The sequence below is a fragment of the Buteo buteo genome, chromosome 16 (genome assembly GCF_964188355.1).
Source record: "Buteo buteo chromosome 16, bButBut1.hap1.1, whole genome shotgun sequence".
Classification (NCBI taxonomy): domain Eukaryota; kingdom Metazoa; phylum Chordata; class Aves; order Accipitriformes; family Accipitridae; genus Buteo; species Buteo buteo.
This window is the reverse complement of record NC_134186.1, coordinates 10133327-10159149: the sequence shown is the minus strand read 5'-3', so window position 1 is coordinate 10159149 and position 25823 is coordinate 10133327. Positions and strand designations below refer to the sequence as shown.

Genomic DNA, 25823 nt, shown 5'->3' with positions numbered 1-25823 from the left:
AATGAAAAAAAAATAGTGAAATTAAAAAAAAAAACCTTCAAAACCTACAAACCCAAGAAAAGCAGAAATTCTCTTATTACCCATGAACAAGGCTTGGACATATATGAACTTAATTCCAGGTTTTTCTCAGCAGCCTTAGGCACATTATTTAGGCCTAGATTCCCAAGGCTCAGTCCTAACTCCTTTTGATGCCTTTGTGAGTCCTTGGAAGACAGACACTTGCAAATATTTCTGAGGTTGTGGTCCTTGGTGTCTCTCAATATAAAAAAGGTTTAAACAGCATTGCCCAAGCAGGTCATGAGGTGTCTGCAAGGCCTTCACTATCTCAGATGTTGGAACTATGTGAACAGTTAATTGCAATCACACACACTTTTTAGGAACCTAATCCCTTTGACTGGCACCCCTCATGCTTGCATACATGTACCATGCTATAGGGGCACCAGGTCAGGAGAGACTGGAAGAGAGGGAGATGAGATACAGAAAGTTAGGTCCATTTCTCTGGCCAGGTCAGGGTAGAGTCACTCAGTAAGTATTTATAGTCTTTAATTTATTCAGAAAAAATAAATTTGAGGACAAATTCGATTGACATAAAAGCAGCCTCCAGCACATACTAATCTCTCCTGACACCACATTATCACCAAAGGTTGAGAGGTATTTGACTTACTGCAACACAAAAGATCTTTCAGGTAGAAAGAAATGGACTCATTACTTTGTACAATTTATTCAGAAAAAAGAATATTTCACAACTTCCACAGAGTTTTAAAAGCAGTCTGGGCATTCTGAAATATTTTAAATGCTGCAGAAAGCATGTGGGTGGGTTTTTTTATTTGTTTGGGGGGTATCACAGAACAGTTATCAGGCACTCTTTAGAGCTCTCTCTTGCAGGATGTTCCAAGCCCAGCTTCAAAATATTTATCCATTGATGTGCTTCTATTTCTTTCACACCAACAGCCAAATTACTCTTGGGAGAGAATCTGTTAGATGAAATCCTTAAGCGCAAGGGATTAAATCAGCTACCTAAAGCCCAGACTGTGTGTGTGTGGGGGGGTGGGTGGGCAGGGGAATGTTTCACATTTGCTATAAGTCAAGTCCTTAGTGAGATCAATTGTGTTTAGAGATATTTGCTCATGAAAGTCTCAAACAGGGGCTGGAAAACTACCCCTTACATTCTGGTCTCTGTTTTAATCCATCCCAAGGTTAGCTCAAGCCCTGTTTAGCTTGGATATGGCATCCTTTGTGTGCCTGTGCCTCTTCCCTCACTTAAAAAGCGTTAAATAGCATTGCCCGAGTGGGTCATCAGGTCTCCCAAGGCATTTCCTATCTCAGAGGTGGGAACTACCTGCACAGTTAATTCCAATCACTTACACTTTTCAGAAGCCTAATGCCTTTGTCTGGCACTCCTCAAGTTTTGCATACATGTACCATACTATGAAGACAGCAGGTTAGGAGAGATAAGAAGAAAAGGGGGCTGAGATAAAGAAAGCATCTTTGTTTTCCTAGAAGTACTTTGAAGGCAATTTCTCCACCTTGTTTTTCCTGTGCTCATTTAATCATCTTTTAGCTATCAAAACATGAGCTAGCTGATCATAGTTGTCCTTTCTGGCCTTCAAACAGGGAAACACCTTGTCTTTCCTCTGTTCCTTCCTATCCAGTGGAACAAGGGGGGTAAAACCAGAGTTTGGCTCTGTATTTCAAGGTTGCAATATTTAAACTCTGTACAGGTTTCCATCTTGACCCATTTGGGGGATGACACAACCTTTTGGTGGTGGAATTGGAGGGGAAGAAAGAGAAGGGAAAGCTTAAAGCAAAAATAAATTGCAACAGTTGCTTATGACATACACCTAATTAGATAGCTATTCCCTGTGCTCACAAGTTTGCCTGGGTGATCCAGCCTGTTTCTATCATCTCTTCCAGTCCTGTGCTACAGTTTCAAAGAAATGTGAACTCAGTAGTTACTAGGCAGCTGTTTCTTGGTCTGTTGGGAAATGACAGAGACATGCACTTTGCACGCTTGGAAAGCACCTTAATTTTCCTAGGAGAAGTAGCATGAAGGTAATTTCTCTAACTTGTTTTTCCTCTGTGCTAGTTTAATCAGCTTAGCTATTAAAAGATAACATGGGTTTAGGACTATCATTAGTCCAGAGTGGTCATGTGGTTATGCTGGTAATTAGCACTGCTGCTAAACTCAGTGTTACTTTTTTTTTTTTTTAATAGGTAACTACATAACAAAACCAGTACCCACTGCACATCTAAAGAAGTAAAAGAAAAATGAACACTCTCTCTTCCTGAATCTGTATTCAATTATTTGTTTAGCAGCTTTCTTCCCTTTTTTCTCCTCTTTGATATTAGTATCTATAACTAAAGCATTTAACTACTTGAAATGGGATTAAGACACTTCAGTCTAAAATTGCAATCCTGCAATGCTCCCGCTCAGTTGCTATGTAAACTTTAAGGTATCGAAAATCCCTGGGAGGGCTTTGAGAGGGCCAAGCAGCTACATCCAAATCATGATGCAGAAACTCTGTATTGCTTGGCCGGGGTCCCCAGGAGTTCAGTTTGGTCAGCATTCCAAGTCCTAGGCATGCTTCCAGGATGCTGGACTCTCCACAACTCACAGTCCTTGGCTATGCTTTCTTCTGAAGCACAGCCAGACGGAAAAGAAATGGAGATGGGTGCTCCTTACATACAACAGTCTAGGGCTTAGCCCACTTAATGAGTCTGCAGGATACCAAGCTCCCATTCTCTTCTTTGCCCATGGGAATTTCAACCTGCACTTCTCAAGTGTACCTATAACCACCAGATTACAAGCTCTCCGAGGATAGGAATGTGTTGCCAACCTCCTGTCAGGCCAGGAACACCAAAGATGAGCACTGCTGTAGTTCAGTCATTGAAGGCAACTTCTCTCTCTGCTCTGGGTGCTGCAAGTGTATCTTGTCTGGTGAGTGTTTAATGGATATTTAATTAAGTTTTGCTCACCTTTATCCCTAGACCTAGGGTTTAGCCTCAAATGTTTGTTGGAAACTATACTTCATTATTTCTTCTGCTTACAGTACAACCTGTTTTATTATTAGAACATTATTTGGTTCTGATATTAATAATTGATGTAACGAGATCTTCCCCTGTTCCTCATGATTTCTAATTAACAGTGTTGTGTTTGGATGCGAGATAAACACTAAACATCTAACCCTTTTATCTGGCCAAAAATACACAGGTCATTGCTCAAGGGAAACAACCCTGACATATACACAGAGTCAGTGGTAGCACCAGGGAGCAATGTTCAGGATCATCAGGCTTCCATTTCTGCACCCATTTTACCACGTAATAAGGTACAAGGAGTTTCCAACAAACTACATTAAGTTGCCTTGTGCTGCACAAACAGCTTTTGACCATGCTCTGCCCAGTACATCACTGTTTCACCTGCTTTTTTAGAAAATGAATGGGAAGAAATTTTAAGAGGAATCCATGTTTCCTAGTTGTGTAATAGAGGCAAGAAAAACCACACATACAGACATATATAGGTGCACACAACACAGCATGGAAACACAAAGGTACCTCAGAGAGCTCAAACCATTTAAAAGGACCATATACTACACATGTGGCAATAGGACAGAGTCAAACCTGAGAGAATATTCCTCACAGCTCTTTACTACAGTCAAATTCACTGTTCTTAGCACATTGTGCAGCCCTTACGCTTATCAGATAAAAGACATCATGGTCCCTAATCCTCTGAGAATTTTCTACAGGTGTATAAGACATATTGATACTTGCAGGCATTTATCAATGGCAATGTAATTGCTATTCATCTGAGCACAGTTGGAGAAGTGGGGGAAACATGATTTTGAACAGCCCTTTAGCTCCTGGTAAAGGGGTTTCTTGCCTCTGTGGAGATGACAGTCCTGTTGTAGAGCTCAGTAACTTTTCCTGTATTTTTCACTCTTAACAAACTTTTTATTTGCTTCCTCTCAAGGCAGACTTTCCTCTCCTACAGGGCTCACTGGAAGACTTTGATGCTAAAACAGGGATATATTTCTCCTGAGACACTTGTGAATCTCTTTACCCTTTTCTGCCAAAGCTACCCCCTTGATCACTGCAATACTTTTGGGGGAGAGAAGACCAGCACCTTCTACTTCCCCCTGTACTGCTCATCTATGAGAAAGTTCAAATGTCCCCCTCACGTACAATAAATTATTCTTGATGACTTCAGAGCACTTGGAGCCTTAACCAGAATCTGCCTCAAACTCACTTACGCTCTCAGTAAATCGCAGCTGTGAACTTCACTGGTCCTTCATTGATTTCCAACTTTTCCATTTGCAAAACATCCCAGAGAGAGGGCATACATTCCTATCAACCTCATGTAAGCAACAACCTTGTCCAGTCACATCCCAGACCCAAGCAACCTATAATTCCTGTAGGTTATTATTTCCTTTTTAGCTTCCCTCCATATTCCTTACCAAGCTCTTTACAATTAGGCCTCACTGCCTCAGGAATCTCCTTGCTGCTGCTCCCTTACTTGCTCCCCAAAACTGCCCTTTCCTACCCTCAGACCAACACCTCCTCCAGCAGGAGCAGCACAGAGGTCACACTAGTGAGCCCAGTTGAGCTTATTAGGAATTTGCTCAGTGCTTTGCCCATACCGCTGGTACACCTTGCCAGCCTCCAACATCCTCTGAGAAAATATGAGAACCATCCTGCCAAGAGGGATGGAGCTGGTTAGCCAGGACAGCTGTCCTGTAGGGCCACCCACACTGTGCACCTCACTGGCAGATCACGAAAGCTAAGAAGTTCTCTTTGCTTTTTGCTCCCAGGTGACATGCCATGATTGCTAGTACTGGGCAGGTGGGAGATAATATGTGAGGAGAGAGGAGGAGGACCAGTACTGATATAAGCCTTCCTATGGTGATGGAAGGGGGATGGTTAAAGCACTCAAGGCACAGGTAAAAATCAAGTGGGTTAGTGCCAAAGCTTCCCTCCATGCCTATGCTCTTTCCAGCAGGGCCACAGGGATGGTATGGAGGTCCCATCCTACTACCCAGCAGTTTTGCCTTAGAAATGCTAATAGGATCAGTGCTGGGAATGAGATTAGAAAACTGAATTTGAACATTTTGTTTCAACTAAATGGATTAACTTGTGGGTTTGGTACAGCCAAACATCCATGTTCAGCATCAGGAGCATAACCATGAAGTCATTGTTTAGAAATGCTCCTTCCCTCTTCTTAAAGCTACTTAGATTTCACAATTTTAATAAGATGTTGGGCTAAACATTAAGCCATTAAAATTCTTTAAAGGGCTTTATTCTCTCATGAACTATGAGGGGGAGAAAGAATTTTGTAAGGGCTATGGTTAAATCAGAGGTGGTTTTGTCTCAGCTGACCTTACTCTACAAATATTCATTCAGTGTTAACACAGCTGCGGACTCTCTGGTGCAAGGCACCCAATTGTCCCACTCTTTGTAGTTCTGTTTCCTAACTGTGACTTGTCAGTGCTCAGAAGAGTTAACTACAATCAGATTAAAACCAATTTAGACTATGGCTTCATTTTATGCCTGAGGTGATTAAATGGCCAGATGTTGCCAGTGGGGCAGTTCAGCTCCTCCTGTTCCTGCAGGGAAACCCAAGTCTGCAAGCTGGGCAAACTGGAAACAAATAACTCTTCATAGGGTCCCTCAGCTAGTTCCTCCCCTGCCCTGCCTGGAGGGGCAAAGGGAAGACAACACGTTGGTAGGGACATGACTATAGTCATCCTGGTGGAGCTGAAGCAGAAGTACACCCCACATGCTCACAGTCTGACATTATGGCTATGGAGCTGCAGCAGCTAGTTGTGAAATGCTGCTGAAAGGGTACAGTCCTGCCTCCCCTTCTCTGGTGTCACATTTAGCAATTGCAGAGCCATGGGATGAGCTGGCCTGGCAGGCTATGTCACTGCTTGGGAAGACAAGCTTGTTCTCCAAGGGGTGGCAGAGCTGCTGAGTCACAGCAGCCCCTAACAAATGCTGCCCCTGGCACTTGTGCAGTGGGGTCCACCAGCCCCCACCAGTTTCAGGAGGTGGTAGCAGCTATGGCTGAGGGGTTAATGGTGCACAGTGAGGAACCATGCTCAGCATTGGTTGATGGGGTGATGGTGACTGAGGCAGGCTGATTTTTTTTTTTATTTGCATACCACTTTATGTTGAGGAAGTGGCTGACTCAGATAGAGGAATCCATCAGAAGTGGCTGTCTCTGGAAGTACCCCAGGCAGCAGCCATCACAAAGTTAACATACTAACATTTGTGATACTAGCAACAACCCACTTAGTAAAACACTATCAAGCTTCAGGTCACAGACCATGCCTGTAAGTTCTCAGAGTTTCCCTGCCAGCAATTAAATACTACACCCACCCAAAGCAGGCTAGAGTTTTTTTCAGATTTGCCTGTAATCACAGTATAGGAATAGTGTGCAGGTCTTCAGATTTGCACACAACTCACAGTGATAAAGCACTGGGATTTCAGTATTTTGCGTCTGGTTTAGCTTATTGTGTGACACCGGGCAAGCCGCGTAACCTCCTCATTTCCCCTAACTGTTCAGTAGCGCTTTGAGATCCAACTTGTAGACATGAAGTGTTTCTACCTTGAGGTAGTAGCACCCTAGCATTATCAACTAATATGGTCATGGTAGTATCATCTGGACAGTTGTAGTTTTAAAAAATAATTACACAAAATCAAGATTTAGAAATATATTAACAGGAACTCTATAAGACAAAACCAGTGCCTGTGATGTCCTAAACCTTTCCGGAATTGAGATGGCAGTGATAATGCCCTTGAAAATCAGACATGTGCCAGTGCAAACATCATTGTGCCCCTTCTGAGTTGAGATCCATCCCTTACATCCAGGGCACATTTGCTCAGGATGTAGGATGTGTCAACAGCAGCACAGTTTAAAATACTTTGTTATGAAGACAAGATTTATGCTTACAGAAACTATACTAAGTAGTTAACTATTTTACTGCTGTAGCTGTTCTACACTCAAACTATTAATTCCCTCTCCACATACTGCCTCTGGTGCTTGCTAAAGCTTATAATCTCATCATCCTTTTAACAACCTAGTTCCTTGTCCTGAGAATGCCATTTAACATTGTACTCTCATTTATCCATTATTTAAACCCATAGATGATTCTTTCTTATTATCTCCCTGCTCACAGTTTCCAGTGCAATGTCTTTCCTACAGACTGTCATTGACAACTGACAATACAACCAGAACTGCCTCTGTACACTTTATATTGTGAAATCTCCATTTGCTGTAGTCAGTGCAGGTACTCACTGCCAGAACATGCAAGTGGCATGACATAAACAAAACAAAACAAAAACCAGACACAGTGAAAGAAAAGAAAGAGGAGACAGCTAAAATAAATGCAGGACAAATACAGTCTAGAGAGCTTTCTGGACTGAGCAGCAGCTGAAATACTGAAAAAAGAAACAATGTCCCATTTTATGTTGATTGTTTTGAGGATAAACATTTTTTTTTTGCACATTTTACTAAATAAATCTGCTTGCATGAAAAAGAAAACAAAGCCAGGCTCTACACTCAGAGATGTCACCGTGCAACTCTGTGGATCAGCAAATACATTTCATGCTGCTGTGTTTTTACCATGTGTTTGCGACACATTAAGATCACATGCATCCATAAGTGCTGCAACTCTACTAACTTATTCAGGCAGAAAAAGATGATCATGTGTCTGAGCTGGCAGCCAACAATCTCCTCCTAATGGAAGCAACCCACTGGGCTCACGGCTTGGGGAGGGCTTCTCTTCACAAAGGTTCTGTGAAATAAGGATGTGCAGATACATTATTCAAAGTGAAGTTGCTTTATGCTAGACTGCTGATTCATAACAAAGTCAAAGAAATGCATTGTTTTCTCCTTCCTTTGGTATATGAAATAAACACAGCGATCTGTGCTACCCTTCAGTTTTCATGTGCTCTACAAGCCCGCAAGAACTACCCTATCACTAAACTATCTTTTCAGCTCTGTTGTTTCTTCCCCCACTGTAAATAAATAAATAAGTCCTTGTCTTAATCATAACATACCTGTTTCTCTTAAATGTATTATGACCAGTAACTATCAGAATGAATATATGTAAATATAAAAAGAATCACCTAATGCATGATTCATAATTACTCATTATAAAACAGAGCTCGCTCTCTGCCACCATTCACAGAAAACACACACTACCCTCAATAATGGGCAAGACAAATGCTAGCATGATGGAAAATTAGCTTTGGTGAGCCTGGACTGCACCATACCCCCTTCAGCTACTTGCTTACACACATTGATGAAGAGCTGCTAATGCTATGCTGTCATGGTATGCAAATGATATCCCCACAGAGCAAGCCTCTGAGAAAGGGAGTGTTTTACAAGTCCATGATGTCAGTTGATAAGGAGAACAGGCTTTCCTGGCTCTGTTACTACATTGGGAAGAGACACCAAGAAGACGGAGGTACGGGACCTGGGACTTGCAGACAGGCGGTCTCCCTTTGCTCTAGGAGGTGACTCCCCCCTCTGCACCTTCATTCACAGATAGGCAGACATTTTATATATACAAACAGCATTGGCAACTCTAAACTTTTTTTAAAAACCCCAAACACACAAAATGTAAACAGCAAAACTGTCATGCTGGGTCAGGCATGGTGGCTCGGGCTCAGCAGAGCCTCCTTCAGCTGCACCTTGCCTCCCAGGAAAACCAAGGTGGGTGCAGGGAGGGGGGGACCAAAACCAGTTGCAGGTGGTGACCGGGCCAGTACTGCTGCCCCAGGGTGCAACCAGCCATTTTTGGCACCATCCGCCTTGCTGGTGCCACCTCCAATCAGCAGACCCCCCCCAGCTCTTCAAGAGCCATGCACCGCAGAAACCAGTCAAAACCACATTGAAACCAGGCAAAAGCCCACCAAGACCAGACAAAACCTGTTGAAACTAGGCAAGGCGGTTACCTGATGGCAGCTCTGCTGCTCACAGGCAAAGTGCTGTTGACTACAGCCAGGTGGTCTCCTCCAGGGACTCCTGCCAAGTGACATTTCAAAACCTGGAGGGCTGCCCTGAGGGGTGAAGGGGAGCAGCCAGAGGGGTCACTGCCATTTTGGGCGAAGGTAATTCAGGAGGCTTTGTGAGGGAAGGCCGCAGGCACCCTGGCTAGCCAGAATGTGTTCGTGCCTTTAAGACACAGGCTGTGAAACACCCCATCGTAGGTGTTTTTTTGCCAGTTGTGGGGCACACGAGGCCGCCTGTTCAGCTGTCACCTGAGCTTTCAAGCAGAGGTCCTTGTCATTGGGGTTTGGCCAAGCAGCTTTGCGAAGTTGCCACCTCCGCCAGCAGCACCGCAGGTGATGTGCAGGCAGGGTTACCAGGGCCAGGGCACAGTGCTCCCCCTGGTTTTCACACACGTTTATTCTGGTGCACTTTGGTTAAAAAATACTGCCAGTTCTTAGGTAGAATTGGAGGTCCCACGGGCGCCCGCCTGGAAGCTCAGAAAAAAGTAAAACCCCGCTCGTCAAAGCTACGGGCATCGACCCCACAACCTTTCGCACGCGAAACAACCACTCTACCGCTCAAGCCAATTCCCTTCTCAGCAGGGCCTCCCCTCCTCTCCTCTGTAGGCTGCCACATCGCACACCCTCCGCGCGCGCCACCGACTTGTTGCCAGGCAGTTTGGCGCCCGCACCGCGCCCTGAGGGGCGTGACTCCCCGCGCTGGCCAATGGCGAGGCGTAAGGGGCAAGGCTATGGTGAGATCGCCACCACTGGCGCCCACGCCTCCCGCCGTGGCCTCCTGCCGGGCCTGAACGGCTCAGCTCTGGATTGGACGGAAAGGGTTTATTTTTAAAAGGAACCTACTCTTCCTACTGGGCGAGCGAAACGCCTGTCAGGGTGACGTTTCCTTGTTGCTAAGTCGGGAAGGTGGGAAGCGAGATGTACCTGCCCCATCCGTTGACTGGCCAACAGGAAGCCGTTCGACCCTGTTGCAGTCCCGTACCTGAGTAACTGGCACCCGCCAGACTGCCAGTGAGAAGCCGAGCTCCGCACACGACCCAATAGGAAGGCGCGAGCCGAGGAGGAAGGTGGTGCCGGGGCAGTATGATTGGCAGGCTGGGCGGAGGGAGAGGAGGGCTCGCAGGAGCTGATATGTCCGCCATCTTGGAGAGTCGGTGATGGTGGCAAGTGGTGGCTTTCCCGCCTGAGCGGAGGCAGCCTGGGGCCTGTGGCGGGGGGACGCGCTTGCCGAGGTACGGGCGGGGTAGTGGTGAGCTCTCCCTGCCGCCGCTTCGAGCGGGCCGGCGCTCCGGTGGCGGCTCTTCTGCGGCGGTGCGGGTCTAATGCCTGCTGCCCTCCGCGCAGGGGTCTCCGGGCGCTTCTCAGGCGCCGCCGGTTCGGGGCACGGCGGGGCTGTTGGGAATGGCTGTCGTGTGCCCCCACCCCTCCCCATGCCCGCACACGCACCACTAAGCCCGGAGCGCCCGGGCCAGGCGCGGCGGGCGGCGGCGCGGCCGCAGGGCGCCGCGGGCCTGGGCGCGGCGGGGAAGGCCTGGGCCGCGCTGGACGGAGCCCTGCCCGCCCGCTGCCTCTTTCTTCCCGTGGCCGTGACGGTGGGTTCTTCGGCAGCTGCCCAAAGCTTCTTCCTGGCGTCCCTGGCTGTTCATCTCGGGTGGGGAGCCGGCCCGCAGGCGCGGAGGGGCGCCGCCGCCGCGGCCGTTCCACGGTAGCTTTTGGGCTCGGAGCGTTGGCGGCCTGGTGCGGTGCGGAGTGGGTCGCAACTGGGTTGGGTGCGGTGGGCGGCGCATTGTTCCCGGTAGACCGGTGGAGCTCTGAACTGGGTGAAGTGTTTGTGGAAATAGGGGAAGCTGTCTGCACTGCTCCCTCCCCCGGCAGTCACTTGTGTTGTTGCTGTAACTTACAGAAGTTCACTGTGGCTTCACTGATATCTCTCGGATAATAAAAGAGATAAGCCTTGCTGATAGCTAATTTTACATTCACTTCCTTTCTTTAAAATCAGTGCCTCAGTATTTCTGTGAGGACGCTGCCCTTTTGGGGGGGATTGGGGGTTGGTGTTTGGGGGGGTTCCTTTTTTTTGTTTGTTTTTAACAAGGCAGTTTCTCTTAATTATTTTTTTAAGAGCATAGCAGTGTTTGGGTAGGCTTTAACTGCTGTTAAATACATTTGGCAAAATCTGACTTTTAAGCCACCAGTTCTTTTGGTTAGTTCTGCATTATTTGCCAAGAACTTCTCAACATGTAAGAGGGAATTAGTGTTGTAGTCTTGTGTCTTGTATGACATAAATACAACTGAGGCTAAAGATCATCTCTGTCAGGATAAATGTTATTTAAGATAGAGCAGTAGGATAGTTTGAATAGGTGTGTTGCTATTTTAAAAAACTATTCTGAGTGGAAGAGTACGGAAAACTTGCGACTGGGATAGCTTTAGGAAGTGTTCCTTGTGAGATGTTGACAACTTAAAAATGAAAGGTTGTGTTACTGCTAGTGATACTACTTAGGTTTAAAATCTCCTTCAGTGGAAGGAATCTAAATGTACTCTAATAGTGCAGTGTGTGTTTGGTTTGGGTTTGTTGTTTTGGGTTTGTTTTGGTTTTTTTTTTTTTTTGTTATTTGATGCATATTTAGCTGGTTTGAAATTTTCAGGTAGTATATAAAGTAGCTTGTGAACTGCACAAATAACGTGTGCTTTTTTTTTTTTTTTTTCCTGGAATGCTGAAAGATAGGAAGTCTCCCTGTTTCAGTGCTCCAAATGATGGAACTGCAGTTATGTGAACTGCAGTGTGTATTTTCAGTACAACATACATTCTAGTAAGAGCCTGTGATTACTTAGCTCTGGGCTATTTATGTTTTCAGTAGTGAGGCATCGACTAACTGTAACTTGCAAGAATCTTTATTATACAAATATAAAAGAACACTGCAGAACTATCTTTTGGTATATAACTTGTTAATGAGACTTCATGCAAATGTGGTATCCAGTCTGCATTGTGTATTTCTTGACAGTTTGTAGTTCTAAGTACTTGTTTAAGTTCACTTAAGTGATTTGTTTCCTTCATCTATGATATTGCTTGAACATAGGTGATACTTCTATTTGCTTTCCGTGTGAAAAGCAGAATGTGTATGCAGTACTGAATCCTGCACTGGCTGAGTTAGTAAAGGAATTTATCTTCTAACACTGTTAAAAGATTTTATTTTGGCCAGAAGAACTGCTGAAGAGGTCCGTTTACAACAAGCTTAAGGAAAACACTGACTTAAAGTGAAAGTTGTACTTTAGAAATTCAGGAAAAGCAGCCTGCTTAACAGGAATGTCTTTAAGTAGGGTAGTGCATTATAGTATCTTTGCAGGCAAGTTAGATTTATATGTAAACTGCTCTGACTCCAATATCTTTGCATTCTTTTAAATATAAATCAACTAGCCATTATTATTCCCTTGTGGAATTAATGATACTAAATAGTTTGTGTGTCTCTTCACAATACTGCCTGCAAACTGTTCACTCTACTTCTGTTGACTTGCTAAAGTGAGAAAAATGTGACTGTTTCCTTCAAAACCTTTCTCTCTTGCACTTAATGGAGGTGATGCTATAGTCTGTATACCACTCAGAGAATGAGGTGATGTTCTAAGAGTGAAATTCAAGTGAATTAATAGAACAGCATCTGAGTTTAGCAGTATTAAAGCAGGAAATTATGTATTTAGTTTTAGTATTAACAGATGGCTAGAGAGTGAACTCTATTGTTATGGCTCAACAGCTTTGCTTCTCTACTCAGCTTTAAGCTTGAAATGCATGTACTATGAAATGCTAAAGAGCTGGCTCAAAAACAACCAGTATGGGATTGAAACAGTCAGAATGGAGAAACACTTTGAAGAACTGTCTGGTCCGCTCTCCTTTCTCTCCATTGATGTCCTCTTTTGTCCAAATGCTTAAAAGGCCTTAAAATATTTACTTAACTGCAGTTAGTTAAGATCACTCTGTATCAGTATATTGCAATAAGACTTTTTCTAGCTTCAGTATTCCAGCATACTATACAACATCTTTGTAGGTAGGAGGCTTGCATATTCACTTCTCACATATGACTGGCTTAATTTATGGCCTTTGGAAGTTATGATGGAAACCATGGCTTTTCTGCTTAGGCAGAAGAGGCACTAGTATGAACATAGTGATCTGTTTCTGTAGTAAGGTAGGATGTCTTAAGCATATTGTCTTCCATCTAGATTTGGCTCTCATAGTGGCACCTTCATCTATGACCCTTAAGATTGCTCTCTACTGTGTTATTTCATATGCCAGGTTTAGGAATAGTGTGTTATCTCAAAGTAGACACCATATCCAAATTCTAGAAGACCAGATGTCTGGATTATCCTGAGAGCAAGTTGTGAAGCCATTGTTTTTGGCAAAACTTTCCACAATAATAAAATAAGTAGGGTTAAATGAGAAATAATATGTTGCTTGTCTCATATTGTCAAGTTGGAGGAAGAGAGCAAAGAACTTGGGAAACTATTTAGTGATCATGTTTGGTCCTGGTATTTTTGGGGTGGGAGGCAAGCCTGAAAGATCAATCAGAAAATAGGTAGAGAATATGAACATAATGTTGAAAGCTTTGCATAGCATGTGTAATTGGTTTTGTGGTGTGTCAGGGTGCCAGCACCTGTTTTGGAAACCATATGCTACTAAGCAACTAAAGTAAAATGTTTTTCTACTCTTGGATATTATATGCAGCTCTATAGCAAGTTTGGGACACTTCTCAGGAAATGGGATAGACCAAATAGGATCAGGAAGACATTTGGTATAAACTGTTAACAGCTTGCTTGTTTATGGAATAGTTCTTCACACAGTATTGGGAAAAAATCTGTTACTGTAAAATACAAGACTCTTCATGACCTTTCTTTATTTAATAACTTCCATAAAGTGCCAAGAAGCATGTTTGAAGTGGTATATGCAATTTGGAGTGGGTGAAGAAGTTCCTGACTAAACCCTTTGACTGTTCTTTCTTCTTGCTGTTACTCTGTATAGTCATCCTTGAATCCTGTTAAATGGATGTATCTTTTCCATGTGACTTAAAAACTTGGAATGCTCAGTGACAGAACCTATGCAATGTGTTGCATGCCAGCAGTGGAAAAGAATACCAAAAGGACCTCAGTGTATAACTGTATGGAACTGTGAAGCTGTAATACACTTTACTGGAGTGGTGGTATAAGTTGTTAGGCATGTTGGCAAAATGGCTAAGAAGAGCACCTATGAAATTGGTAGTGAGGATTTGGTTAAAGATGTGAAGGGAGGCAGAATTGAGTAAAAAACACTCTGCACAAGCAGAAACTGTCTCATAGTGAGACTTGAGGGTTAGTTAGTTTCCTTGGAGGAAGTTTTGAGAACGTTCCTATTTCAGTTTGAATAAGATGATTCCAAGCACTTGCACAGAGTCTTAAGTTGCGCATCTGCAAGGAGATGGAGTATGGTGGCCTAGTGGTCTCCATCCTGTGTCCACTGGGTCTTTTGGAAAATACGCACTGAAAGACTATAGGCCAGCTCTTGTCAGGTATGCCAAAAAATACTCCTAAATATGAAGAAATCTAAAGTCTTTTTATGATGACCAAGCAGGTCCTGGGTAAGGCTTGTGAAAGGGCCATGTGATTTCCAGTTTCGTAACAAAGCATGGTTGGGATTGAGGATGGAAACTTCCAACTTTTTTTAGTAAAAACCAATGACTTGTTTCTGATTTTATTAAATATGTTCTAGAATATAGCAATTCCAATACTAAAAGCATTTTCATTGTTACTATGTATCAAGTGAATCCTAGGCCTCTTATCCCTGCTAGTAGTGACATAGTCCCCACCTTCAGTGACCATATGCAAAAAATCTAACTGGATCTGAATATATAAAGTTAGGTTCTATTGTGCAAATTTAACTTCTACTAGAGGTTTTTGGAGTGAATCTCATTATTTCCCAAACTAGGAGTAGAGAGAAAGATGCTTTCTGTAAATGTATATTATGCTTCTCTAGAAGAGTGAAGCGTAAGACCCCAGTCCCCAGTTAGATGATGCACATTTCTCACTTGTAGTAGTGTCCTAATTGATAGATAAATCAAAAGCAAGTTAATAAAATTTCAAGTAGTGCTTTATACAGTGGCTGTAGGCAATGCTGGTAGAGATGTGATTGCATCTTTTTTTTTTCATTGTACTCTAACTTGTTTGAGCAGTTGAGTTAGCGAAGAAAACAAGGGAGTAATAGACATTTCTAAAGGCATGGCTTGCTACAAATTGATATTACTTCAATGCTACTTGCATTTGTGAAAGGAGTATCAGCCAGTGCCTCCACAGAGTGGATTTTTGCATCTTTGTACCAGAGTGGTTATACAGTTAGTGTTTCTCATATAGAAACTGTAAAAAATACAATGCTGTTTGCTTTTATTTTGCGTAAGTGTAGTGGAAACCAAGTCATGTGTGGCATTTTTTTTGTTGTTTTGGTTTTTAACTGAGTTACAGTAGGGCAAAATCATAGGTAAGGTCTTGGTGAAAAAACCCTCTTCTTTCTTTGAAACGCACTGTTACTTTACCTTTAAAGCAGATCTGGGGCTCTCTTCATAATCTGTTCTTAATTACTGTGTACTAATTTGACCAATCTCCAATCTAAAGAGCCCAGCTGGAAACTTTAGGACTGGTTTGAACTGTAGTAATTCGCATTATTTCCAGATATCCAAGTATCTTTGGAAGCTAACTTTTCTGGAAAATAGTAAGTAGTAGATTACACTTGTTTGAGAAGTTTAGCTGCTGTCACCAAACATCTTGAGAAAGAATGGAAAGTCTAGAGACTGCTATAACAAAGCTGTAGTAGTGGCAGGAGCAGACCCCCCTCTGGGTTTCATGCTGGTGTTGTAAGTGGCTTGCTTCTATAGGAAACCAACTTCCATTTCATGTTGATATTGGTCAGTATGCGTTCCAGATGGAAGTCCGTTTGAAAATTGCAACAGCATAGCGGTTGTATTCCCATCTTCCATGTTTGTCTTTGTGTTCTTTCTGGCTCTTATGAAGGAGGAGTTTGTCACTGCTCACAGCCGTTCTGAGGGCTAGCATTTTGGTAAGTGTTTTTTTTTTCCTGCCTGTGAGTGACAGCTGTAGGAGTTAGACTGAACTGGCTATGAAGTAGTCAGTTCTTCCTTTTGGCTGTGACAAGCAAACATTCATCAAAGGATCCTTGTGTGTGTACTTGATGCTGATGATGGGCTCATTGTTATAGGTTCAAGCCACATTTAATGGCAGAAAGATGTATGCTGAACACTGTATTTCGATGAAATTTGTCTGATAAAGGAGGTGGTACAGATAATGTTAGTGAGGGGTCTGCATTTCTTAATGGTCAGCATAAAAAACCTAAATGCATCTTTTCATGCCGCTTGCCTTTACCGTAGTGATCAATGTGCTCTTTTCATTTTAACAAGTTTTTTTTTTTCCCCTTCCTTTCAAAGAACGGAAATGGAGGAAGATTTAAAGGCAATGCAGATAGAAATACAGTGATTGGTGATGTAAGATCACTGCATAACTTGAGCTCTGCAGGTTATAAGAAAAGCTAATTGTCATCGTGGCTGTGACTTGATAATAGTATTCAGTGCTTAATTTTAATTAACTGTTAGACACTTGTAGAACTTTGCAGTTCCTTTTGATATAACTGAGTCCTTCCCGTTGCTTTACCAGTGAGTGTTATGGGATGCCTTTCCCCATTTAAAAGGGATCTACTTTGCCATCAGATTATGTGTCTGTAATTCTGTAGCTTTATTGTTTTTCAGGCTAAGGCTGTCTTCTAGAGTCACTTATAATCCAAAAGTCTATAAATTCTGTTGTGAGACCAGTAATGTGTGACTGGGGACTGAATTTGCAACTTTACTCTTTTTCAACCCATTACAAATGTTTAATTGCTTTTATTTCTCAGTAGTTGTGCCAGGTGCAGTTGTCTTAGTATCATTTCAGTCATAGATGGGCACATACTATTTTGTTGTGGTTGTCTGTTCCTGTATGCTCGTCTGCTGTGATTAAGTATTATTTATTTATTTTGAGAGCAAAAAAGAAAGAACCTTGAGATGGCTGAACTGAGTACCAGCCACACTTGGCTTGGATGCTCTCCTTCAAAAATGCAGTTTATAAATACATATTAATCCCTAACTTTCCAGTTACTGAATAGGGAATTTACAATTCTAATCTGGGCAAATAGAGATGGGAATATTGAAGGCAGACCAAAAAAAAAACCAATTCTGAATCTCTTATGTACGTGGGTGTCTGTGAAAAAAGATTAATAGTCTTAAAAACCCATAGGTTGTTTGATATCTTTTGTAATATAGGAAACACCTGTGTGTGACTGATGTTTTTCATTATAGGAAACCAGCTTCCTTCTAGGGCACAACAGAAAGCAATTATGTTAATGACTGTACAATAGCTTTTTCCCTGAAATACAGTGGTCCAATCCTCCCCTTCTCCAGACTCAGGAATTCTGAAGTTTAACTCTCACTCAGAATAATATGGTAGCCATAAGGCTGGAGACTAGAATGCAGTGGGGTTGGTTTTTTCCCTCCCATGTAGCCAAGAATGAAATTATTAATAGATACAATAGAAAATTTATAACTACATTACTGATCTCATCCTCATGAGAGGGAGGGATTATAGACAATCTCAATGTCTATAATTTTTTTAATTTATCAGAGATTGTGAAGATTGAGTGTGAGGATTAAGGTCATATCTGAAATGTGAATTGGTAACTATGATGTTACATAGTTACTAAGCAGCAGAATGCAAGTAAAAATGGTAAACCTTTAAATGGGTTTTTGTGGAGAAAAATGTGATCTCAATTTTTTTTATTATAGGAAAAACTGCAAGCAACAGCCAGTGAATCCATACCCCCCAAAACTAAAAGTAAACTGGCAGTTGAAAGTAAAGAAAGGAAAGTTGGAGAGGGAAAGAGATGAAGTTATCTTTTTTTTTGGTTGTTTTAATTGCAGCTAAACCACCTATAAAGTTTTGTTTGTAGACTTTCAAGCATTTCAAAGTAAGTTAATTTCTGTGCCACTTGCCACACTAGTGACTTAACTTTATGGAATGGTAATAAGACTTAACTTGACAAAATCTGTGTGGAACCCTAAATGTTACTTAAAGGATAGAAGGCTCAAGTTCAGGTCTTAAGTAAATTGACTTCTAAGTTTTTCTCAGCAGGGTATTTCTTTTTAGGGCTATATCATGTAATGCTGTTATAAATAGCAATTTAAGTTCTGAGCTAGCATTTGAAATGGTTTGCTTTCTCTGAAACTTTATTCTTCAACTCCTGGAGTAGGCATACAGCACAGAGGTATCAGTGTAGTTTTTGGTAACTATTTGTCTTGTATTTGGATTAATTCGAACATTGTTATTTCAGTAATTACTAAGTTAGTAAAGTAATGCTTCTTGGTGAGAGTCGAGACGTCGTCTTGCAGTGGGAGAAAACTGCTGACATGTATTGGTAGCTAGAGAAGGGACTTGTAGGAAACAATGGATGCTAGAAATATTTTAGTGAATTACTGTGGTGTAGCCCTGTCTTGAAAAGGCATGAAGAAAATGAGAGAGGAAACATAGCCAGTTGAAATAAGGGTCACTACAAAACAATTTATCCCTAAACTATGGCATGTTGGTTAAATGGCTTTTTTTAAACTCTTTTTGCATATATATATATTAGTACACTTACAATATTGCACAGATGATGATCACTTCAGTGTAAAGATTTAGAATATGAAAGTAATCTCCCTTTGAAAACAGTTTTCTTAAGAAATGCTACTAAATCTTTGAAGTAGACTTGCCCTGTAGTTTGCTACTTGCAACTATGATTGTTTTGAGACACACAAATATACTCTGGAGCAGCAGCAGAGAGAAGCATTGAAGTACAGCTTTAAAAAAGATTTTTTTGAAGATTACAGAGAAAACAGAGTAGGTTTGGTATTTCCGTATAAAACTTTGGCTTTTTCTTCATAAGTAGGATGTGTGTTGCAGTTGGAAGAAGGTGGTTTATTCTGTTAGGCAATCTTGTTTGTGTTTTTTTTTTTCCTAGTATGGTCCATCAGAATAGAGGAGTTCCATGGGGAAGGCATACTTCTGTTCAGTGGAGACACCAGAGGCATCTGTGCCTGAAAAATGTGGTGTAACCGCCATGTGTGTAGTTTGTAAAGGCATAGCATGGCAAAACTTGGTTTACTGGAGTGATTTCCTCCATAATATAAATTGCCTGGGAGGTGGGGGAAGGAGGAAGAAAGGTAATGTTACCTTAATAGCCACTTCAAACTCTTACGTGCAAAATGCCTTCTAGTGACCTTTCATTATTTTGCTGGGTTTCTAATTTCTCTTCTAGAACTTGTTTTTGCATATACCCAAATAAAAATGATAGTCATTCATTAAATTTATGTAGTTGAAACTTGGTGAAATGTTCTCATTCAAAACAGTTTTTTTTCTTAGTTTTGTAAGCTGATTCTCTCAGAAAAGTAAAGCCTTTATCTGTAGTTTCACTATGTAGTGGTAAGTGCTCATTGTTAAATAACATGGGGTAGGGGGTTTTCTAGCACTTCATATTACAAAAAATGGTGGTAAAATGCTTGTGAAGGATATTGAATCTCTTTTCAGTTACCTTATCACTCGAAGATTAAGACAACCCAACTGTTTGGCTTTCAGTACTTTAATACATATGGAATGTCAAGTATTTTTCTTTTCCAATATCTAACTTCATCCTCAGGATATCTGCAGAGATGGAGAAACAGTTGTATAGACTATTTTCCCGAATATATGAAGTATGTTCTGTGAAGGAAAGGAGGGTGTTCTTACTCGGTTGAAGGCTCAACTAAAGCCATAACGTTGGCACTAAACTAGGGAAGATTCCAGATGGCACTAAAGCATTTGTCTAAATGCAGATTTAAATAAGCAAGTATGGTAAAGTATCATCACTTCCTTTGTATTCAGGTGCTGCTGCTATATTTTATTTTTCTTTCTTGACAATGGAATAACTTTTCTACTTTTGTCGTAGAGGTGGTATTGATAAACATGAAAATTTAGGGATAGTAGAAATAAGTATAGATGGGGCTTAAGCTTTTTCGTAAATGAAGTCAAATTAGTAATCTTTCCCCAACAGTAAATCAAAATCAAAGACTTAATTTAAACTGCTTAAATTGAAGATATTTGCTCTTTTAATCTTTAATTTTTCTTTTCATGCTGTTGTGGTTTAAGCCCAGCCAAGACTGCTTGCTCACTCCTCCCCCCGATGGGATGGGGAGGAGAAAATAGAAAGAAAAGCTTGTGGATTGAGACAAGGGCAGGGAGGGATCACTCACCAATTATCGTCATGGGCAAAAGCCAGACTCAACTTGAGGAAGAAACAAAATCAATTTAACTTACTACCAATCAAATCAAAACAAGGATAATGAGAAGTAAAACCCAGATCTTAAAACACCTTCCCACCACCCCTCCCTCCTTCCTGGGCTCAACTCTACTGATTTCTCCACCTCCTCCTGCCAGTGGCACAGGGGGATGGGGAATGGGGGTTGGGGTCAGTTCATCACATGTTGTCTCTGCTGCTCCTTCCTCCTCAGGGGCAGGACTCCTTGCTTATTCCCTGCTCCAGTGTGGGGTCCCTCCCGTGGGAGACAGTTCTCCATGAGCTTCTGCAGCATGACTCCTTCCTGTGGGCTGCAGTTCTTCACGAGCTGTTCTAGTGTGGGTCCTTTCCATGGGCTGCAGTTCTTCAGGTACAGGCTGCTCCAGCACAGGTTTTCCCATGGAGTCACAGCCATCTTCAGGGGCATCTCCATGCTCCAGTGTGGGCTCCTCCTCAGGCTGCAGGTGGGCATCTGCTCCCCCGCTTCCCTCCATGGGCTGCAGGGGGACAGCCTGCCGTCTCCCCATGGGCTGCAGGGGCATCCCTCCTCCAGCGCAGCTCTTCCCCCTCCTTCTTCACTGACCTTGCTGTCTGCACGGGGCTTTCTCTCACACCCCACTGCCCTCCTCCACTGCAGGTTTCCCCTTCCTAAATGCATTATTGCAGAGGTGCTACCACTGTTGCTGATGGGCTTGGGCTTGGCCTTGGCCAGAGGTGGGTTTGACTTGGAGCCAGGGAAGCTTCTAGCAGCTTCTCACAAGAGCTGCCCCGTAGCCCCTCCCCTGCTACCAAAACCCTGCCACACAAACCCAAAACATGCTATTGGACCTGCACACTCTTTGAAGAGTGTTAAGGATTCCAACTTCCAGTTTGAAAAGCAAAACATGTTTTTGTGATGCTGTCATGTTAGGGGAGTATTAGACTGTATATGCATGCAGGGTGGGTTGATTAGTTCTGTCAGTTTTCACAGGATATGGTAGCACAGAAATAATAGGTAGTATATTTAGTGGCTCAGTTTTTTAGCCCCTAAATAAAAGGGCAGTCCTGTCTGACATGTTGAAAATGTGTAGCTGTCAAAACTTAAATTTTAATAGTTCTGTAAACCTTAGTATGAAGAAAAGCAGGAAGATAATCTTGCCCACAGCCTTTAACTATTGCAGTTCAGGTAACCTGCAATGAAAATGCATGTTACCTGAACAACAGGTCCAAGGAACCTTTAATGAAAGTGAAGAGTGACAGACAGCTTTAGGTTAAATTTTGAAGTTGCTATCTTGATGCAAGAGTCCACTCTTATTCTGGCAGCAGCTATAGCTGACTGGAGCTTCAGGAGGCAAAACATTGGCAGGCTCCTAGAGGCTGCCGACATCCACTTCTGAACTGCAAAAGATCTTAAGTATTCCTTCTAACAAGACTAAGATTTTGCATAAATAAAAAAAAGCTTGTAAGACTTGAATGCACTGTCTATACAGAAAGCACTCTGGTGTCCTGGGTAGAAGTTGCTGAAGTAAGCAGCTTTCTTCTGTCTCCATGTATTTTCATGTGTCTCAGCATTTGATTTGCATCCAACTTTCAAGGTTTAATCAACGAGGTGAAAAGGAGGATGAACTTGTTTATTTGAACAGTTAAAGGTTGTTCAGAGAAAGTGGGTGTGTTTACATGATACCCTACAATGCCTTGCTAGAAATGTCCAAGCCAGTTATGCATATGCTTTTGTTCAGTGTGCCATGCCAAGTAGTGATTCGGGTTCAAAAGCTGTGTGGCCAGTTAGTATGTTGTACTCAGGTTAATTAAGGGAAGTGAGAAACAGCGCTGAGTAGCTTTGGTACAGCAAAGTGTCTGATGCAGCTGTATCGCCTTCTAGTAGCACTGCTTCTGGTACTAGCTTAGGGAACTCTTTATCATACTATTGCCAAATACTGGTAAGCATGTTCAAACAGTAGTGTTATCTTGAGCGTGCTCTTTTTCAGCAGTGTTCCATCTGGTTGGGGTGGAGTGCGGCAGATTGAGTGAAATGCTGAAAATTGAAGTTGTGGCTCAAGTCATGCACAGCACCAGTGCAGCCATGGTAACTGTATCCCTGTGATCTGGTGGTAGTGTCTTAGACTTGGGGGGAAAAAAAAAAATCCAAACCCACACACTTTTTGAGTACTCACTGGAACAGAACAGAATAAATGCTTAAGAAAAAGAAATCTCTGCTAAAATTCATACATCTTATCTTAAGGCTGTCTCCTTAAGTTAAAATAGTTTTTCCTTAAATGTTCAAACAAAAAAGGAAAAGTGTACTGCTGAAGCAGTCAGCCAGCATTACTGATTTTTACATTTCCAGAGTAGTAGTACAGGAATTCAGGACTCATTTATGCTTGCAGATTATCAGGTCATTGAGACAATAGTAGAACTGATGTTGAATTGTCCAAATACAGCCTTACATGTCTTGTTCTTACTTACCAGATTCAGGAGAACTTTTATTCTGCAGTCCTGCAGCAGGTGTAAGGTGATATAATTTGAGGCAAAGATGGAAGAGACAAATCCTGGTTGCCCTGTCCCTAATGGTGTGTTCCTTCTTCCTTGGCCATGCTGGCCCTGGTTGATTGACAGACCCTTTAAGCTTTGTCACCATGTGGACTTGGCAGAAAAATGCCTTCCCTTCTTCCCCCACCAACTGCATTTGTCACCTCTTAAAGTATGTTTTTCACTCATAAATGACTTGGCAGAAGTTTGACCAGTGTCAGAGAGCCGACAGAGGGAGACTGCGCAGCCAGGGGTAGCGCAGAGCTGCTTTGCGCCGCCCTCCTGTAGCCGCCCTCCTGTAGCCGCCCTCCTGTAGCCGCCCTCCTGTAGCCGCCCTCCTGTAGCCGCCCTCCTGTAGCCGCCCTCCTGTAGCCGCCCTCCTGTAGCCGCCCTCCTGTAGCCGCCCTCCTGTAGCCGCCCTCCTGTAGCCGCCCTCCTGTAGCCGCCCTCCTGTAGCCGCCCTCCTGTAGCCGCCCTCCTGTAAGACTGGATGGAATTGCAATCCTGGTCCTCATTCTGAGCATTGATGGTGACATTTCAGCATACAAATGTGCCTTCTAAGCAAGGTGTTTGAAACTGATACGCAAAGCATTCAAAGTTTTAAGTCCTAGCATAAGTGAGCCACTTCTTACAGTGTTTAAAAGTTGCCTTGGTCATCGTGCACGTTTTTTTATAAATGTCACTGTTCACAAATTAGAATTCTGGACTCAATCAGATGCCCTGATTTCTCTGCCCTTCAGCTGTCTCCACCCTACCAAATTCATGGTGGTGGACAACATTTTAAGGCCAAGTTTCTTTTTTTTTTTTAAAGACCATCTGTTCAAGGGGTTGCTTAAATAAAAGTTTTTGGGAAGAGATGTTCCTGATTAACTTCTGTAATAAGCCCTAAGACATGACTGTTCTAAGGAGGACACATTATTATTTTTAATCTTCCCATCAGACATTTGGAGAGGTGTGGTAAGGAGCAATGATGCGGCTTAAATGATGATTTCACAGCGCTCTGTCTTGAGCATTAACGATAAACAGTTTTGTATTGGTAGACTAACTTCACTGTGGAATCTTTCTGGGCCAATAAGCCAGTGGAAAAAGGGGAAAAAAATCTGCTATTTCTTTACTTAAGCACAGTGTTGTATAAAAACACTTGCACTTGTTCTGAGTACAGTATGGTCCAAAGAGGGAATAGAACTAAACCATGCAGAGGCCTATGTTTCCCATTATTAGTTGCAGCCCAGACACCTTCATTCTTCCTGAAGAGATGCTGCTGTTCTGCTAATGGTTTTGTCAAACCGATTGCCCCTGTGATGGTGTGGTGGCTAGAAAATGAAACTTGAAATTTTTCACTGAAGTTTTTTATATCGCAAAAAAATAATCTTATATAACAACTTTATTTCAGATATAGTAGGTTATATAAGTTACTGTTTTGAATGCCTGGAATGAATTACTGTGAGAGCAGCACAATTCAGTAGTTTGCAGTTCTTGCACTTTATCAGGATGCATAAATGTCTTGGTTTCTATAAGCAGAGACCTGTCTAGTTGCAGTGTTTGGGCCAATAGAGATGCATGGGAATGGCTTTAGAAGCAGACATATCCCAATCCATGCAGCATTAATAAAATTTGTTTAGTCCTGTTTATGGCAGCTGATTACATAGTGGTTAACTTCTCTAAAAAAGTGTAAATAAAGTTAATCAGATAATACTTTAGAATGGGCTCTACCATGCTGTTGCACTCCACGTGAAGATGTATGCTACCCTGGATATTGTGCCTTGCTTTATTTTTCAGGTGTATTAGGCAAACGTGTAAGCGTGGATATATGTTCTAGTGGTGATGAGTTTCCATAGTTTTATGTTTGAATGTAATATGTGTATGTGACAATGCTTCTATCCTGCCTTTGCATGTTATTTTCAGGTTTAAAGTTCTGATACCTTCCATCATGGCCCCACTTCTCCCTGACAAAAGTACCATGTTAATGTGGCTGAACTATTGCTGAATGTGAGCCATCCCTGGATGTAGGAAAGCCAGATTTAAATAGACTTGAACCTCATCCAGTCAGTTGATTCTTTTCCTTATTATTTTAAGGGAAGAACCCTGTGGTTTTTCTTTTTTTCCTTTATCCATACTGCAGGCCCTTTCAATACCTAATCTGTGCTGTGGAAGGGAACAGTCTGAGCCAATAAACTATCTGTACCACTGAAAGTCATTCTTTAAACCAAACTCTCTACTCTTGTAGATTCTGAGGTGAACTAAAAAAGTCCTGATTGACCAGAGCAGGCTTCTGGTGGAACACCCTTCCCAGGGTATGCTACAATACTTGCACTGCTAGTATCTTGTTAATTTTGATTACACTAGTGTTTTTACTTTCCTATATAGTCCTACTGTATTTAATTCAGAAGCTGACTGTTCTGGTGCTAAACAATGGTATTTAGACACTAAAGTTTTCTTTTCAAACAGAAAGAGGAATAGAGAAATATCAGAAAGACGTACTTCTAAGGGGAATAATAATAGTGGTTTTCATTTGGATAGTTCTATTGGCAATTGAAATCTCTGTGGACAATATCTTAAGAATTTGTAAACTCTTCTGAAAGTGCTTTAAGCTAAGCAGGCTTCTTATCTTGCTTCCACATGACATAATTGAGGAAGTTATGTTCTCTCCCTTTTTGGATCTTTACTTCTGAACTTAGGTGTGCATTTGAAATGCAGAAATGATAACCAAGGAAACTTTAGCAGAGCAAATGAAGTCCAGTAAACTTCTTTTCCTACTCTAATTAGTTGCTTGACTCACAAGGGATTGGCAAATCTACTTGACATGTAGACCTGAAGGTCTACGGATGAAAAACACCTGTGACCTTTGAAAGTATTATGGTCAGTGTATTACACTGGCCTTCAGTTCATGTGTATGTTCGTTATTAAAATAGTCTTAGAGAAAGTTGTGTTTAGTGTTTGTGTATGT

At 42.2% G+C, this 25823-nt stretch overlaps 1 protein-coding gene across 4 annotated transcripts in view; it reads left to right on the top strand.

The window, feature by feature from the left end:
* The first annotated feature begins 9954 nt into the window (after nt 1-9954).
* PPP6R3 (protein phosphatase 6 regulatory subunit 3) overlaps nt 9955-25823 on the top strand; it is a 73311-nt gene continuing 57442 nt past the window's right edge. For 2 of the 4 annotated variants that reach the window (XM_075047785.1, XM_075047786.1), the window contains exon 1: nt 10105-10244. The gene's annotated coding sequence lies outside the window, so the exon portion shown is untranslated. Of the gene's footprint in view, nt 10080-10104; nt 10245-25823 lie in introns of those variants that run through there. The other 2 variants (XM_075047788.1, XM_075047784.1) reach the window with 2 other exon arrangements.